The sequence below is a fragment of the Salvelinus sp. IW2-2015 genome, linkage group LG9 (assembly GCF_002910315.2).
Source record: "Salvelinus sp. IW2-2015 linkage group LG9, ASM291031v2, whole genome shotgun sequence".
Lineage (NCBI taxonomy): Eukaryota > Metazoa > Chordata > Actinopteri > Salmoniformes > Salmonidae > Salvelinus > Salvelinus sp. IW2-2015.
Window position 1 is genome coordinate 22,187,484 of NC_036849.1, and position 15,690 is coordinate 22,203,173.

Consider the following 15,690-nt stretch of genomic DNA (forward strand, 5'->3'; position numbering starts at 1 on the left):
CTCCTCTCTTCTTCCTCACCTCCTTTCATCCCATGCAGGCATGACTATTAGAGCAGTGCTGCCCAGGCTCTGAGAAAGCAAGGTAAAGACTACCACCCTCTGGTGCCTCCCTTTTCAATGATGCCATTGGTTCAATAGACATGTTGCCTGTATTTCTTTGCATTTCATAATTTCTGTTTGAATAAAACATCTTAAAAGCCTATACACATTGATATTCAAGCCTTTACAATTGCAGAGGTGCAGATGAAAGGATGGAGACCAGGAGGGGCAAGTCAAGACATATCGTTTTGACTTTTGAGAATATTCAAGGATAACCAATTTCTCTTTTTTGGTCTATGCTGCCATCTACTGGTTTTGGAAGAGAGTGGAGTACATCAGTGCTGCCCCAAGCCATGTGTGGGATTGTTTTCAAAAACATCAACTGATATGTATTTTATTGAAATGTTAATGAAATTGATTATTGCAGTTCAGGAGCACTTTCCATTGCACTTCTGGCGAAGTGAAGTCTAGGTTTATTTTGTCTGATTCCCCCCTACAACAGGAAGTAAGTACACAGTGTCATCGGCTTCCTGTATGTAAATAGATGTTGGAGAGGGAAACTTCCACTCCAGACCAGACGGTGGTGCTTTTGCACCAGTGACCAGGGTCTCTTTACAATAACTTCATCCTCATCAGAGTATCGTGAACGTTTTGGTATTTTTTGCTTATTGACCATCAACCAGTTGATATGAGTATCGGTTAACAATGGTCGTTTTGTTGTGGAGTGGGTCCTACCTAGCCTGGTCCCATATCTGTTTGTGCTTTTGCCTACTCCATTGTCGTTGTCATTGTCATTGTTAGTGTCATTGTCATTTTCAAGCTAAACATGACAATTCCATAAGGAGTTGGCTAGAGAGCAGAAACAGGCACCCAGGATAGCTCCTACCAAAAGGGATTCAAAGTTGTCTATGATCTATGATAGAAGTCTATGATCATACAACATGAGAGTGAATACTTTTATCTCAAATCAAATCAAATTTGTCACATGCGCTGAATGCAACAAGTGTAGACCTTACAGTGAAATGCATACTTACAAGCCCTTAACCAACAATGCAGTTTAAAAAAAATACCTAAAAAAAGTATGAGATAAGAATAACAAATAATTAAAAAGCACCAGTAAAATAATAATAGTGGGGCTATATACATGGGGTACCAGTACAAAGTCAATGTGCGGGGGCACCGGTGTCGAGGTAATTGAGGTAATATGTACATGTAGGTAGATTTATTAAAGTGACTATGCATAGATAATAACAGAGAGTAGCAGCAGTGTGGGGGGGGGGGGGGGGGGCAATGCAAATAGTCTGAGTAGCCATTTAATTAGATGTTCAGGGGTCTTATAGCTTGGGGTTAGAAGCTTTTTAGAAGCCTATTGAACCTAGACTTGGTGCCTTGGTACCGCTTGCCGTGCGGTAGCAGCTCAGTCTATGACTAGGGTGGCTGGAGTCTTTGAACATTTTTAGGGCCTTCGTCTGACACCACCTGGTATAGAGGTCCTGGATGGCAGGAAGCTTGGCCCCGGTGAGGTACTGGGCCGTACGCACTACCCTCTGTAGTGCCTTGCGGTCGGAGGCCGAGCAGTTGCCATACCAGCCAGTGATGCAACCGGTCAGGACGCCCTCGATGGTGCAGCTGTAAAACATTTTGACGATCTGAGGACCCATGACAAATCTTTTCAGTCTCCTGAGGGGGAATAGGTTTTGTCGTGCCCTCTTCACGACTGTCTTGGTGCGCATGGACCATGTTAGTTTGTTGGTGATGTTGATGTCAAGGAACTTGAAGCTCTCAACCTGCTCCACKACAGCCACGTCRATGAGAATGGGGGCGTGCTCGCTCCTCMTTTTCCTGTAGTCCACAATCATCTCCTTTGTCTTGATCACGTTGAGGGAGAGGCTGTTGTCCTGGCACCACACAGTCAGGTCTCTGACCTCCTTCCTATAGGCTATCTCATCGTTGTTGTGTCATCGGCAAACTTGATGATGGTGTTGGAGTCGTGCCTGGCCGTACAGAGTGAACAAGGAGTACAGGAGGAAGCTGAGCACGCACCCCTGAGGGGCCCCCGTGTTGAGGATCAGCGTGGCGGATGTGTTGTTACCTACACTTACTACTTGGGGGCAGCCCGTCAGGAAGTCCAGGATCCGGTTGCAGAGGGAGGTGTTTAGTCCCAGGGTCCTTAGCTTAGTGATGAGCTTTGTCATCTAGACTTAATTTATCCTTGTATGTGTTCTTCTTTCACCCAATGCTTGTCTTACTGGTATTGATGCGTTATTGCTTCTCATACAAAATTATTACGATGTTCATAATATCATTCTGTATTATATAGAATCAAATGTCTGATAACAAAGTTGCAATGTGTTCAGTAATTACTGGTTCATCAAGAGTTATATTAACAAATATGTCAGTGTTAGGTTAAGTAGAGTCAAGCTGAGTGATAGGAGATGATTCACGTACAAGTCTGTCTGAAAAATCCAACTGTTTGTGTGTTGGTCAGAATTCTATTTATTTACCCTTATGGGCCCTTATTTCCACCTGCATGTTCAGGGTGTTTATATGTAAACTACTATGGGGGGGGGGGGGGGGGGGGGGGGGGGGGGGGGTTCAGCCCTTCCTCCCTCTGTATGGTGTTAAGCAATGACTGGTGCTGGAATGTACCGACAAATGAAAACAAACTATTCTGTATGCCCCTTTGGGACGATGTTAGTTCACGGTGGTTTCTGCGCTCTTTAAACGGTTCTGCAATATAAGTGTTTAATAAACATTGTATAATGCAAGTTCATCAGAGGATCAATTTAAAATAGTTAATTAAACTAAAATGTTTGATAGATCCAAACTGTGGGTATGCAGCAATACAGGATATAAAATAGGCCTATTGTTTACTCCAGTTATATAGCTGTCATCAATGTCTTTGTTGTTTTCCTTCCAGCTGGGCACATACTGGTTGAATCAACGTTTTTTCCACATATTTTCAATGAAGTTACGTTGAACTAACATGGAATAGACGTTGAATTGACATCTGTTCCCAGTGGGCTATCGCTTTGTTTCGAATCACGCTAAGACAAGATGAGGCCGTGTTGGAATGTTAGATGTACTCTGGTTGTACTCCTGAGATATCTCATAAACATTAATGACTGTACTATTGACCGTAGTAGTGGGTCTCTCCTCCCTGGTCAGTCCACTGAAGGCTACTGGCTCTGTCTGGAGGAAATTGAAGAGAAGTGGATGAGGTGTTATCCTTTTGTTGAAAGAGACATATTTAGCTGTCTGAAAATATAGAATGAGCCGTAGATGCTTATCAGATTTTATTTCAGTTCACAAGCAACAATCCAAATCAGGCTTTGTAGGTGAAAAGTCAAGCTCAAGCTCAGCTCGTCTCCGTCTCGACTGAGATGCCAGGTGACCTTCTCTGAACGACACGTTCCCATTCACCCGTGGCCCACGCCTCGTTAGAGGGCCTGATTCCGCAATCGTGTCATCACTTCGCACCACCTTATCGACAGCATCTCAGCTTTCTACATTCTCCCAGAGAACTCAGTATGACCCAGAGTGCATTGGAGGGGGGTGTGGGATGTCTGTACGTTTGCCAAGGTGAAGAGACAAGGCACAGTTCAAAGGGCTTAGGCTCTCTCCGCTTGTCCCACCTTCTCTATGCAGGGCCCAGTAAAAGATTTAAGCCACTGGGTTTAACGGGGTTCCACCTCTGTAAAGTTCTACCACAGAGTTGTTTCAAAGCACCACATCCATGAACAAAACCTGATTGAAGTTGGCGCATTTAAAATGGAAAACCAACATTTTAAAAGATTTTACATATTTCCACGTCCTTTAATTTTCAAATACATTTGTATTTTTTCTTCAAGACATCTTAAAAAAATTATATGCATTTTTTGCAGAACAAGATCTCACAGTCTCTATTCAGTAGTCAGTGTTTGTCCAGGGGTGGGACAAATGTCTATGGGTGAAGTGAAAGCAGGTAAGTATTGAATGGTATTGGATGGTATTGAAATTGCATGCATGCACAAGGCATCTCCCAATGTCCTGGGGACGTGGACAAACGTCTAATACTGCAGTGGATCTGGTGTGACTTGGCTGTTTTTGCAATGTGTGAGCAGAAAGAAAGAAAACTGTTAAAACCAGCCAATCAAATGTATCCTACAGGACTTGCTTGTGCTTGCKTTGGCTCAAGTTCAAAAAAGAAAGAGGGGGAAAATGGCTGCTGATAGAATGAATCATCTGAAGACAATAAGGAGACAGTGACAAATCCATTTCTTGCTTTAACTCAAACATGTTAACTCTAGAATTCTAATAGTGTCATGCTTGATTTAGGCTGGCTGTGTCTGAAGAACGTGTATCACTTTCAACCTGTTCCTCCAGTTTGAAAGAGTCATCCCATTGAGGAATAGCCTACTACTGAAATGCAACTCAAGCATCAGACACAGAGAAACCAAGAATAATAAGCTGATGGCACAAAATGAATCAAATTGTATAACTAAAATATATATATTATGTACCTTTTTTGTATGCCGGTCATTCCTATTTTCTTATTTGATATCATTGAGTTTGCTGATATTTCGATATACTGAAAGAGCTTACTCATTGAACGGTAGCTCATAGACACTGTTAGTACATTTCACTATACATACATGCATCCCAGCAGGAAGAGGCGGTGACAAACTCTGGCGGAGTGGCGATTAAACAGCATGATCATTAAGCAGGTGCACCTTGTTCTGGGGACAATAAAAGGCCACTAAAAGGTGCAGTTTTGACACACAACACAATGCCACAGATGTCTCAAGTTTTAGAGCTGTTTCCAGATAATTTAATGATAATTTCTCTACCATAAGGCGCCTCCAACGTTGTTTTAGAGAATTTGGCAGTACGTCCATCTGGTCTCACAACTGCAGGCCACATGAAACCACGCCAGCCCATCACCTCCACATCCAGCTTCTTCACCTGCGGGATCGTCTGAGACCAGCCACCTGGACAGCTGATGAAACTGGGGAGTATTTCTGTCTGTACTAAAGCCCTTATTTAGGGGAAAATGTATTCTGACTGTCTGGGCCTGGCTCCCCAGTGGGTGGGCCTGGCTCCCCAGTGGGTGGGCCTGGATCCCCAGTGGGTGAGCCTGGCCCACAAGTGGGTGGGCCTATGCACTCCCAGGTCCACCCATGGCTACGCCCGTATCCATTCATGTGAAATCCATAGATTAGGGCCTAATGAATTTATTTAAATTGACTGATTTCCTTACATGAACTGTAACTCAGTAAAATCGTTGAAATTGTTGCGTGTTGCGTTTATGTCACGTTCCTGACCTGTTTTCTGTTAGTTTTGTATGTGTTAGTTGGTCAGGACGTGAGTTTGGGTGGGCAGTCTATGTTTTCTGTTTCTATGTTGGTTAATGGGTACCTAATATGGTTCTCAATTAGAGGCAGGTGGTTTTCATCTCCTCTGATTGAGAATCATATTAAGGTAGGTAGTTTCACAGTGTTTGTTTGTGGGTGGTTGTCTCCTGTGTCAGTGTCTGTCTATGTTGCACCATACGGGACTGTTTCGGTTTGTTTGTTCATTTTGTTCATTTTGTTCGTTCGGTTTTTATGTAGTCATTTCCCTGTTCGTGCGTTCTTCGTGTTACATGTAAGTTCTTACGTCCAGGTCTGTCTACATCGTTTGTTGTTTTGTTAGTTATATCAAGWATAGTTCGTTTTCGTCTTCGTCTGTTTTGTTTAATAAATTATCATGTCTTATCACAACGCTGCGCCTTGGTTCAATCCATGCTCCTCCTCTTCGGAGGAAGAGGAACACCATTACAGTTTATATATTTGTTCAGTATATATGGACGTATTCCCACATATTATAAAATAGGCTACACAGCTAGGTAAGGTTAGCTAGCAAGGTAAAATAATGTCTGCATCCTCACAAATGTGCTGGCTGTAGCTAAATGGTGACATTTACCTGAACTGTAGCTAGACAGGAGCTCTTAGGCTTACAGTAGCTACTGTATTAAAGTTACCTTAGAACAAGCCAGGCTTCATTTTATCAATATCATACAAGTCTTTATATGAGGTAAAAGCAAATTGCAACTAAAAATGGTGATAATTCCCTGGGGAGTTGCTTCTTGCCTGGACTTCTGTGGCTCAATGCAATCAAGCAACAAACAAAACAAACATGAGTTTTTAAACCACAGTGACAATTTTAGAATGTAACAGGCTGTTACTACAATTGCATGTTAGGAAATCTATAAACAAGTCTCAAAAATAAGGAAAATGTCTGTACATTTCAGCTGTTTCAAAAACATTGCTATTTTATTAAAATGTTTACTGTAAGAGCGTTCGCTCAACGAGACATTTATGTTTACATGGCCCTGCTTAGAGGGAGGCAACTGTTGGGCGGGTGTCATGCGCTTCCTCCGGAGGTAGCGGTTGAGACAAGTTCACAAGTTTACATTGCAGTATATGTGTGGCCGATGGTATTTTTGTGAAAAGTCTAGTAAGTGTGAAGGCCCTCTACGTTTGGGAAGGGCATGGCTACATGGTGGTAGGGCAACGGGATACACATAACCAGGGCCACAACTTTAGTTTTAGAAGTTGGGTGGACATAAATTATTTAAAAAAAGATTTATCCAGTCGGATTAAGACTCSAAACAGCCTACCCGACTGCTTGGAGGCGTCCGCATGGTCCTAAAGCACACCGTTGCCTCGTTTTGTATCGCATTCCAATGATAAAACTGGCGGGGAACAAAAATGCAATTTCAGAATGTGGGGGGGGGGGTACATGTACCCCCGTCCCCAGTGAAAGTTGTGCCCCTGCACAGAACAGCACAGGAGGCCTGCTGGTCTCTGCTTGGCTCTGAGGTTGTGGGCCCGTCTCCATGGGGAATTAGTGGTCTATTTGGGTCTGGCATCCATTCAAGCCTTCCTGGCGGGGCTCCTCGAAAGTTCCCCTCTAATACTAGGCATTCMTCCTTGTTATTGATGTTAAAGCCACGGACGGAGGCCAGCTTAACCTGGCTCTTCCCATTATCAGGCAGATCGATCATTTCCATACTGACAATTTTCCAGAGCACAACAGACCTCAAGTCCTCCTCGGGAGGGTATCTCTTCTCAAGTGGTCAGGTTTGACGATGCACATATTCATATGCAACGCTTAGAAGTTATTTACACACTGATGTCACTGCTGGCATGTTCAAAATAGGACCCCACTGAATACAAGTACTGTATTTGAAAATGGTCAAAATAAGGGATGTAATCATTTACATCACCACCTAACATTCATAATTTTCATCATTTTCATGATTACAACAAAGAGAAGAACAGCTTTACTCTGCAGCCCATAGAAATATAATGAATAGAACGGACTTGGAACCTCTAACGCTGGTAAACTCATGGGTACACTTGCAATGGCTGTCTGGTATTGTGATGCAATACTTTCCATGGTAATGTAGAATGTTAATTCAAATTATGCTAACTGATGTGGCTCATGCAATGGTCCTTTTGCACAACGTTGCAACGCCCACTTCTGCTCAAATTTCTACCCGTGTCACGCCCTGACCTTAGATATCTCTGTTTTTCTATATATTTTGGTTAGGTCAGGGTGTGACTAGGGTGGGTATGCTAGTTTGTATGTCTAGGGTTTTTGTATGTCTAGGGGTTTTGTATGTCTAGGGGTGTTGTATGTCTAGGGGTGTTGTATGTCTAGGGGTTTTGTATGTCTATGTTGGCCTGATATGGTTCCCAATCAGAGACAGCTATTTATCGTTGTCTCTGATTGGGGATCATATTTAGGTAGCCATTTTCCTCGTTTGTGTTGTGGGATCTTGTCTACATTGAGTTGCCTGAGTGCACACCTGTAGCTTCACGTTTCGGTTGGTTGTTTGTCGTTTTGTTAGGTGAGTTTCAGTTGATTAAAATTATGTGGAACTCTACTCACGCTGCGCCTTGGTCTCATCATTACGACCATCGTGACAACCCGATACATAGCTTCCTCTCCCGATCCCATCCTGTCAGCCTGATTGTAGCCATACTAGCCTCGAAGTCGCTCATTTTTATCATTACTTCAGTATATGAATATAATCATATTTCTATAGCATTTTTTTATCATTCTTGTTGAAAATTGTGTTTATCCGTTCAGTTAGTGATTTTTGTAATTCGATTATTGTGTTCCATGTTCTTTTTCTGTCTCTTTAGCTAGCAAATGTTAGCTACCAGTACCTAGCTAACGTTAGTGCTAACGTTAACGTTATTAGTTGGTGTGGCATCTTTATTGAAAGTTAGGAAATGAAGAAGAGTAACATCAAGTTTATGAGGTGAGAGGTCATCTCTACGGAATATTGCTCCGTTCCGTTGTGTACCTCCTCAGCAAAATACTTGAGTTTTCACTAATTTCCCARTGATCCTGAGCTAAGATAGCAAAATGGGTCATCAATATTCGCATTGAAAACTTCACCGTCACAAGTCACTCCAAGGTGTGTGGTAGACACTATTTACCACATGATTTCATTGAACCTTCTAGTGGGCGTCGACGTCTGAAGAAGGGAGCAGTACCTTTGCTATTCCAGTGGAATAACTACCATGTCCAAGCAAGAGCAAGTGTTTGGGAAAGAAGGGAAAGACCAAGGACTGGATGTGTAGAGTACAACCATGTTGAAGATGGAGAGGATGAAAAGATGGATAGCTACCATGACCACGACTACTGTGCAGTGCCTGGGCCCGCTGCAGTTAACCTGGTTTTGATTGAGAGGGAAGAAATGCAGAGAGAGATTGAGGACCTACGGAACAAAGTAGAGGAGTTGACTGTGAGAAGTCGTTTTGGGCTGCAGCGATTTGTGGGATCAGATGCACAGATCCTTCACAAGGTGGTTACACCTAGCCCTAAACCTAGCCCTAGTATTGTTATATCAAACTTTACTTCTAAAACATATTACATATTGAATAATGCAACATTTTATTTACAGTGTCAACAGAACAGAATTTCTTTTACTGAATTATTTTCAATTATTTATTTATTAATTCATTGCATTTTTTGGATTGTTTCTCTTTCATTAATTGAAAGATAAAGGAGCCTGTCCGTATTTTTTTAGTCTTCCCTGCCTAAGAACATTTGCATGTACACATATAAGTAGTACCAGTCACCCTTCTCTCTAACTAGTGAGAACACCACTTGGTCTCTATGTATTCTCTTGACCAGAATGTCCTCATGCGCACAGACAACAAAGTAACACCACTCCAACCCAGTGATGTAGAGATGACCTTGAACTTGCCAGTAGTAGGCATGCTGCCTCTTCAGGGAAGGTTCACTGTTTTGCATGTGAACGTACTTGCAATCCACAAAACCCTTTAAATTCGGGTTCTTAATCTCAACTAGGCCAAAGGGTGGATGCTCGAGAGGGTCGTAGACCAGGCCATCAGGAGAAGAGGGAAGCCAAGGGACGTCAGGATGTATGATGCGGCCACAGGGTGAGAAGTTGACATTCTGCATCTTGCAGTAGTCATTGGCTGCTTATCTCCATCTCCAGTCCTCTCTACATGTCAGCTTTTGGTGCTGTGTCTTAGAGGATCCTTTCAGCTAGATTGCCTGCGGATGTCAGCCCTCTCACATGGCAAGCCTCTCGGAACCGTGACGAGGTCAGTCTTGGTTTCTGGAGGCTGCTGGTAAGACAGGAGGTTCCCCACCTGTACCTTTCCAAAGTGGGAGTCGACTAAAAGCTTTTCAGCAGACTTCCCTATGTGGCAAATCAATGGCTTGGATAGAGAGTTAAAGTTATTTGTATGCCTCTTCTATCTGGAGAACTGAGAGGTCAGGGAGCGGTCCAAGAAGGGTACTTCTGCAAAGAAAAGCAGCCACTTTGGTTAGCCAATCTAAACAATGTACTTGAAACCACCTGAAATTAAATCATTTTATATAGGTAAAGTGTAATAGRACATGACCAGCTACTACCTACTATACTGGCTATTAGGGAATACTCACCTAATCCCTCCTTCTGCCTTGTGCTTTTAGTGGGCTTGGTGATGGTCATTTTGCCTATGGGCCCAGGTTTCAGACCCTGTAAAAAGACAGTACAAGGGCACTATTTTAATCTATTCGTGAGACAATTTAAGTTTTCATTAAATCATTTCTTAGCATTATGATGTGATTATAACCATATGATGTTGATACAGTATGTGGTATAGCAATTAAAACATACCATAGTCCTTGGCTTATGCCACTGCTGCTTGGCCTCTGTGCAGCTATGCACAGGTATGACGACAGGTGWTCACATCTGGGAATAGCGTGCACACTGGAATAATAATGCAACTGTGTGGTTGCATAATGCAGTGCCAGCAACACATGAACAGTGATGTTGTGTCATTGTTACTGGCTCAGAGGGCTTCAGTACAACGTACATGGGGATATAAAAAGAAAATGATTAGACTATAACATCTGCCACACCCTGATCTGTTTCACCTGTCTTTGCGCTTGTCTCCACCCCCCTCCAGGTGTCACCCATTTTCCCCATTATCCCCTGTGTATTTATACCTGTGTTCTCTGTTTGTCTGTTGCCAGTTTGTCTTGTCTCGTCAAGCCTACCAGCATTTTTCCCGTACTCTGGTTTTCGCTCTAGTCCCTGTTTCTTGTTTTACCGGTTTTAACCATTCTGTCTGCCCTGACCCTGAGCATGCCTGCCGTTCTGTACCTTTCGGACTCTGCTCTGGATTACTGACCTCTGTCTGCCCTTGACCTGTTGTTTGCCTGCCCCCTGTTTTTGTAATAAACTTTTGTTACATCGAACTGTCTGCATCTGGGTCTTATCCTGAGGTCTGATAGTACGAATTGGCCATGACTGACCCACCAGACTCGGACCAGCTCCGCAACGCAATCTMCTCTCAAGGAGCCACCATTGGGAGACACAAGGAGTTACTTCAAGGTCTTCTGGACGGATTCCAGACCTTAGCAGAATGCCATGACTGTGCCTTGAATACATTGCAGGAGCAATTCCCCGGATTATCTGTAAGGCAGCCGGCCATGGCAGTAGCCTTCCAGCCCCCCAGTAACACCGCTGTCAGCAGTGCGTCTCTCCAGGCCACCCCGGCTTCCCGAGAACCCTGCTTACCTCCTCCGGAACGCTTCGCTGGAGGGTCAGGAACCTGTTGGGCATTTCTCTCCCAGTGTTCCCTCATCTTCGAGCTGAAGCCCTCATCCTTCCCCTTGGACCGCTCGAAGGTAGCCTGTCTCATAATGCTAATGTACGGGAGGGCTCCCACCTGGGCTACGGCGATGTRGGAACATCAATCTGCCGCGTGTTTCAGCCTGGAGGAGTTCGTGGCTGAGGTGAAAAGGGTTTTCGATTCTCCATTGTCCGGGAGAGATGCTGCCCGGAAGTTACTCCAGCTTCGCCAGGACTCCCACAGTGTGACGGACTATGTGGTTGATTTCCACACGTTGGCGGCATAGAGTGCCTGGAACCTRAATCCCTGTTCGACACATTCCTTCATGGATTATCAGAGGAGATTAAGGACGAGTTTGCAGCCTGGGAGCTGCCTACGGCTCTTGATTCACTCATTACCTTGACCATCCGGCTTGATGGGCAGCTACGGGAATGTAGGAGGGAGAGGAGGTCTGCCGACTCGCCTTTTTCGGAGCCGATTCAACTTGGCAGAGCTAGGCTGTCTCCAGCCGAACGCTTACACAGACTTAAAACCCAGAGTTGTCTGTATTGCGGAACTGCCGGTCATTATGTTCTACCTGTCCTTTTTCTAGAGACCAGGCTCATAAGTAGGTACTCTGCTGGGCCATACAGATCCTTTTTCTTCTCCCCTTACTCGCACCCCTCTCCATGCCATCCTGCTGTGGTGCGACCAGTCTAAATCTCTCGGGGTTCTCATTGACTCTGGGACTGACACGAGTTTCATGGACGCCACCCTGGTGTCTGAGCTGGGTATCCCCACTCAGCCCCTCTCCAGCCCCCTGGACGTTAGAGCACTAGATGATCGCTCTATAGAAAGGGTCACCCACAATACTACTCCTATCCACCTGCGTGTCCGGGAACCACAGTGAGTCTATACAGTTTATGCTCATCAAGTCTCCTCAGGTTCCCGTAGTATTGGGAATTTCTTGGCTCCAGCTCCACAATCCCCTTATCATCTGGACTGCTGGCACTACCGTGGGCTGGAGCCCATTCTGCCACACCCATTGACTGAAGTCGGTGCAGCCTGCCCCAGAACRAGGATTTCCTGTCTGCAGGGGGTATCTGTCCTTCTGCCTCCCCGCCGGCACACGGTTCTTCTTTGTGGAGAAGAAGGACAAAACCCTGCGCCTGTGCATTGACTACTGGGGCCTCAATAACATCACGGATAAGAACCGCTACCCACTACMACTCATCGCCTCGGCTTTCGAGCCGCTCCAGGGGGCCACTATCTTCTCTAAGTTAGACCTGTGGAATGCCTACCACCTCGTACGGATACAGGAAGRTGACGAGTGGAAGACAGCCTTCAACACTAATAGTGGACACTATGAATACCTGGTAATGCCATTCGGTTTGACCAATGCTCCTGCTGTGTTCCAGGCCCTGGTTAATGACGTTCTTCAGGATATGTTGAACTGGTTCGCGTTCGTCTACCTCGACGACATCCTCATCTTTTCCCGCTCGGCTCAAGAACACGTTCTTCACGTCCGACAAGTCCTCCAGCATCACCTGGAGAACCAGCTGTTTGTCGAAGCCGAAAAATGTGAGTTCCATCGCTCCACCATCTCCTTCCTTGGATACATCATTGCTGCTGGGAATGTGCAGGTGGATCCGGGAAAGGTGAGAGCGGTGGTGAATTGGCCCCAACCCACGTCCAGAGTGTAGCTGCAATGCTTCTTAGAATTTGCCTATTTCTATCGCCGTTTTCGCTACCGCTTCACCACAGCTCCCATATTGATCCATACGGACTCATCCCGTCAGTTCGTGGTGGAAGTAGACGCTTTGGATGTTGGAGTGGGGGCTGTTCTATCCCAGTATTCTGCCCTGTACTTTAACTTCTCTAGGGTAGGGGGCAGCATTTTCACGTTTGGATGAAAAGCATACCCAAATTCAACTGCCAGTTACTCATCCCCAGGAGATAAGATATGCATATTAGWRGATTTGGATAGAAAACACTCTGAAGTTTCTAAAACTGTTTGAATCATGTCTGTGAGTATAACAGAACTTATTTAGCAGGCGAAACCCCGAGGACAAACCATTCAGATAATTTTTTTTGGAGGTCACTGTCTTTTCAATGAGTTTTCATTGGGAAACCAGATTTCTAAGCAAATCGCTTGCAGTTCCTACGGCTTCCACTAGATGTCAACATTCATGAGAAATAGGTTGAGGTTATTCCTTTGTGTAATGAAGAAATACGGCCATCTTGAAGTCGAGGCAGTCCAGGTGTCCTGTACATGCGCTTCAATCAAACAGAAGGCATGCAACATTTCGTTTTAGTCCTGTATTGAACACAGATCATCCCGTCTTCAATTTTATCGATTATTAACGTTAAAAAATACCTAAAGTTATATTACAAAAGTAGTTTGACATTTTTTGGCAAAGTTTACAGGTAACCTTTGATATATTTTGGCGTCATGTTTGAGCAAGTTTGGACCTGTGTTTTTTGGATCAAACGCGCCAAATAAATGGACATTTTGGATATATATCGACGGAATTAATCGAACAAAAGGACCATTTGTGATGTTTATGGGACTATTGGAGTACCAACAACAGAAGCTCGTCAAAGGTAAGGCATGAATTATATTTTTATTTCTGCGTTTTGTGTCGCGCCTGCTGGTTTGAAATGTTTTCTCTCTTTTGTTTACTATAAGTGCTATGCTTAGATAATAGCAACGTATGCTTTCGCTGAAAAGCCTATTTGAATTCTGACATGTTGGCTGGATTCACAACCAGTGTAGCTTTAATTTGGTATCTTTCATGTGTGATTTAATGAAAGTTTGATTTTATAGTAATTTTCATAGTAAATAATTCTAATTTGGCGCTCTGCATTTTCTCAGGCTTTTTGCCAAGTGATACAGTAGTGTCTTGCCTAAACTCAGATTTTTGGATATAAATATGAACTTTACCGAACAAAAAATACATGTATTGTGTAACATGAAGTCCTATGAGTGTCATCTGATGAAGATTATCAAAGGTTAGTGATTAATTTAATCTCTATTTCTGCTTTTTGTTAATGATCTCTTTAGCTGGAAAAATGGCTGCTTTTTCTGTGACTTGGCTCATACCTAACATAATCGTTTGTTGTGCTTTCGTCGTAAAACCTTTTTGAAATCGGACACTTTGGCTGGATTTACAACAAGTGTAGCTTTAAAATGGTGTAAAATATTCGTATGCTTGAGGAATTTAAATTATGGATTTCTGTTGTTTTGAATTGGCGCCCTGCAGTTTCACTGGCTGTTGACGAGGTGGGACGCTACCGTCCCACATACCCTAGAGAGGTTAAGCTGCATCCCTGCGCCTTCTTCTCCTATCGCTTAACGCCACGGAGAGGATTATGACTTGGGGAACCGAGAACTACTTGTGGTGAAGATGGCCTTGGAGAAGGGAGACACTGGTTAGGAGGGGCAGAACTTCCATTCATAGTGTGGACGGATCACAAGAACCTCACAAGAATGTCTCTGCACCGCCAAAGCATCTCAACTCCAGGCAAGCTCAATGGGCCCTGTTGTTCACCCGGTTAGCTGGGGGCCCGGCTAACCAGATGTTTGTCCCAGACGCTGCCAGATCCCCGGTCTTGGAATGGGCTCATTCCTCCAGGCTTGCCTGCCACCCTGGCTCCTGTCGGACACTGGCCTTGTGCAACAATACTTTTGGTGGCCCACCGTGGTTCCAGATGTCCCGCGTTTGTCGCTAGACTAAGCAATGCCTCTTAATGCAGATCTCCATTGACAGGAACTTCTTAGTCTAAGACGAGGCTTCATCTCTGACTGTGTAACCGCATGTAGTGTGCACAAACAGCTGACTTTTCAACCTACACTCAAACTGTGTGGTTTCTCATTTTTACTCATGGACCTATAGAGTAAGCCCTTATGCTGACTTCTCCTGTCACTTTGTTCCTGTTCGAAACTGTTTTGAATAAAAAGAATTAGCAATCATGTTAGCTAGCTACTGTAAAAGGCATGTCTTAACTTCTACCGCCTCAGAAACCCGGATCCGGGAGCACCCCCACCCCCCCACCAGTAAAAAAGCTGAATAGCATAGCTAGCATAGCGTCACAAGTAAATAGTAGCATCTAAATATCATTCAATCACAAGTCCAAGATACCAGATGAAAGACCACTTCTTGTGAATCCAGCAATCATTTCTGATTTTAAAATGTTTTACAGGGAAGACACAATATGTAAATCTATTAGCTAACCACGTTAGCAAAAGACACCATTTTCTTTGTCCACCATTTTTCTCTCCACCAGTAGCTATCACCAATTCGGCCAAATAAAGATATTGATAGCCACTAACCAAGAAAAAACCTCATCAGATGACAGTCTGATAACATATTATTGTATAGGATAGTTTTTGTTAGAAAAATGTGCATATTTCAGGTAGAAATCATAGTTTACAATTGCACCCACCATCACAACTCGACTAGAATAAATACAGAGAGCAACGTGTATTACCAATTTACTCATCATAAAACATTTATAAAAATAGACAAAGCATAGCAAT

At 43.9% G+C, this 15,690-nt stretch overlaps 1 long non-coding RNA gene across 1 annotated transcript; it reads right to left on the reverse strand.

The window, feature by feature from the left end:
- Positions 1-8,982: 8,982 nt before the first annotated feature.
- Positions 8,983-13,086, reverse strand: LOC139028207 (uncharacterized). Its single transcript, XR_011480398.1, has 2 exons — positions 9,994-13,086; positions 8,983-9,850 (listed from the first exon to the last, which is right to left on the reverse strand). It is a non-coding gene; the product is annotated as an uncharacterized lncRNA (long non-coding RNA).
- Positions 13,087-15,690: the final 2,604 nt, after the last annotated feature.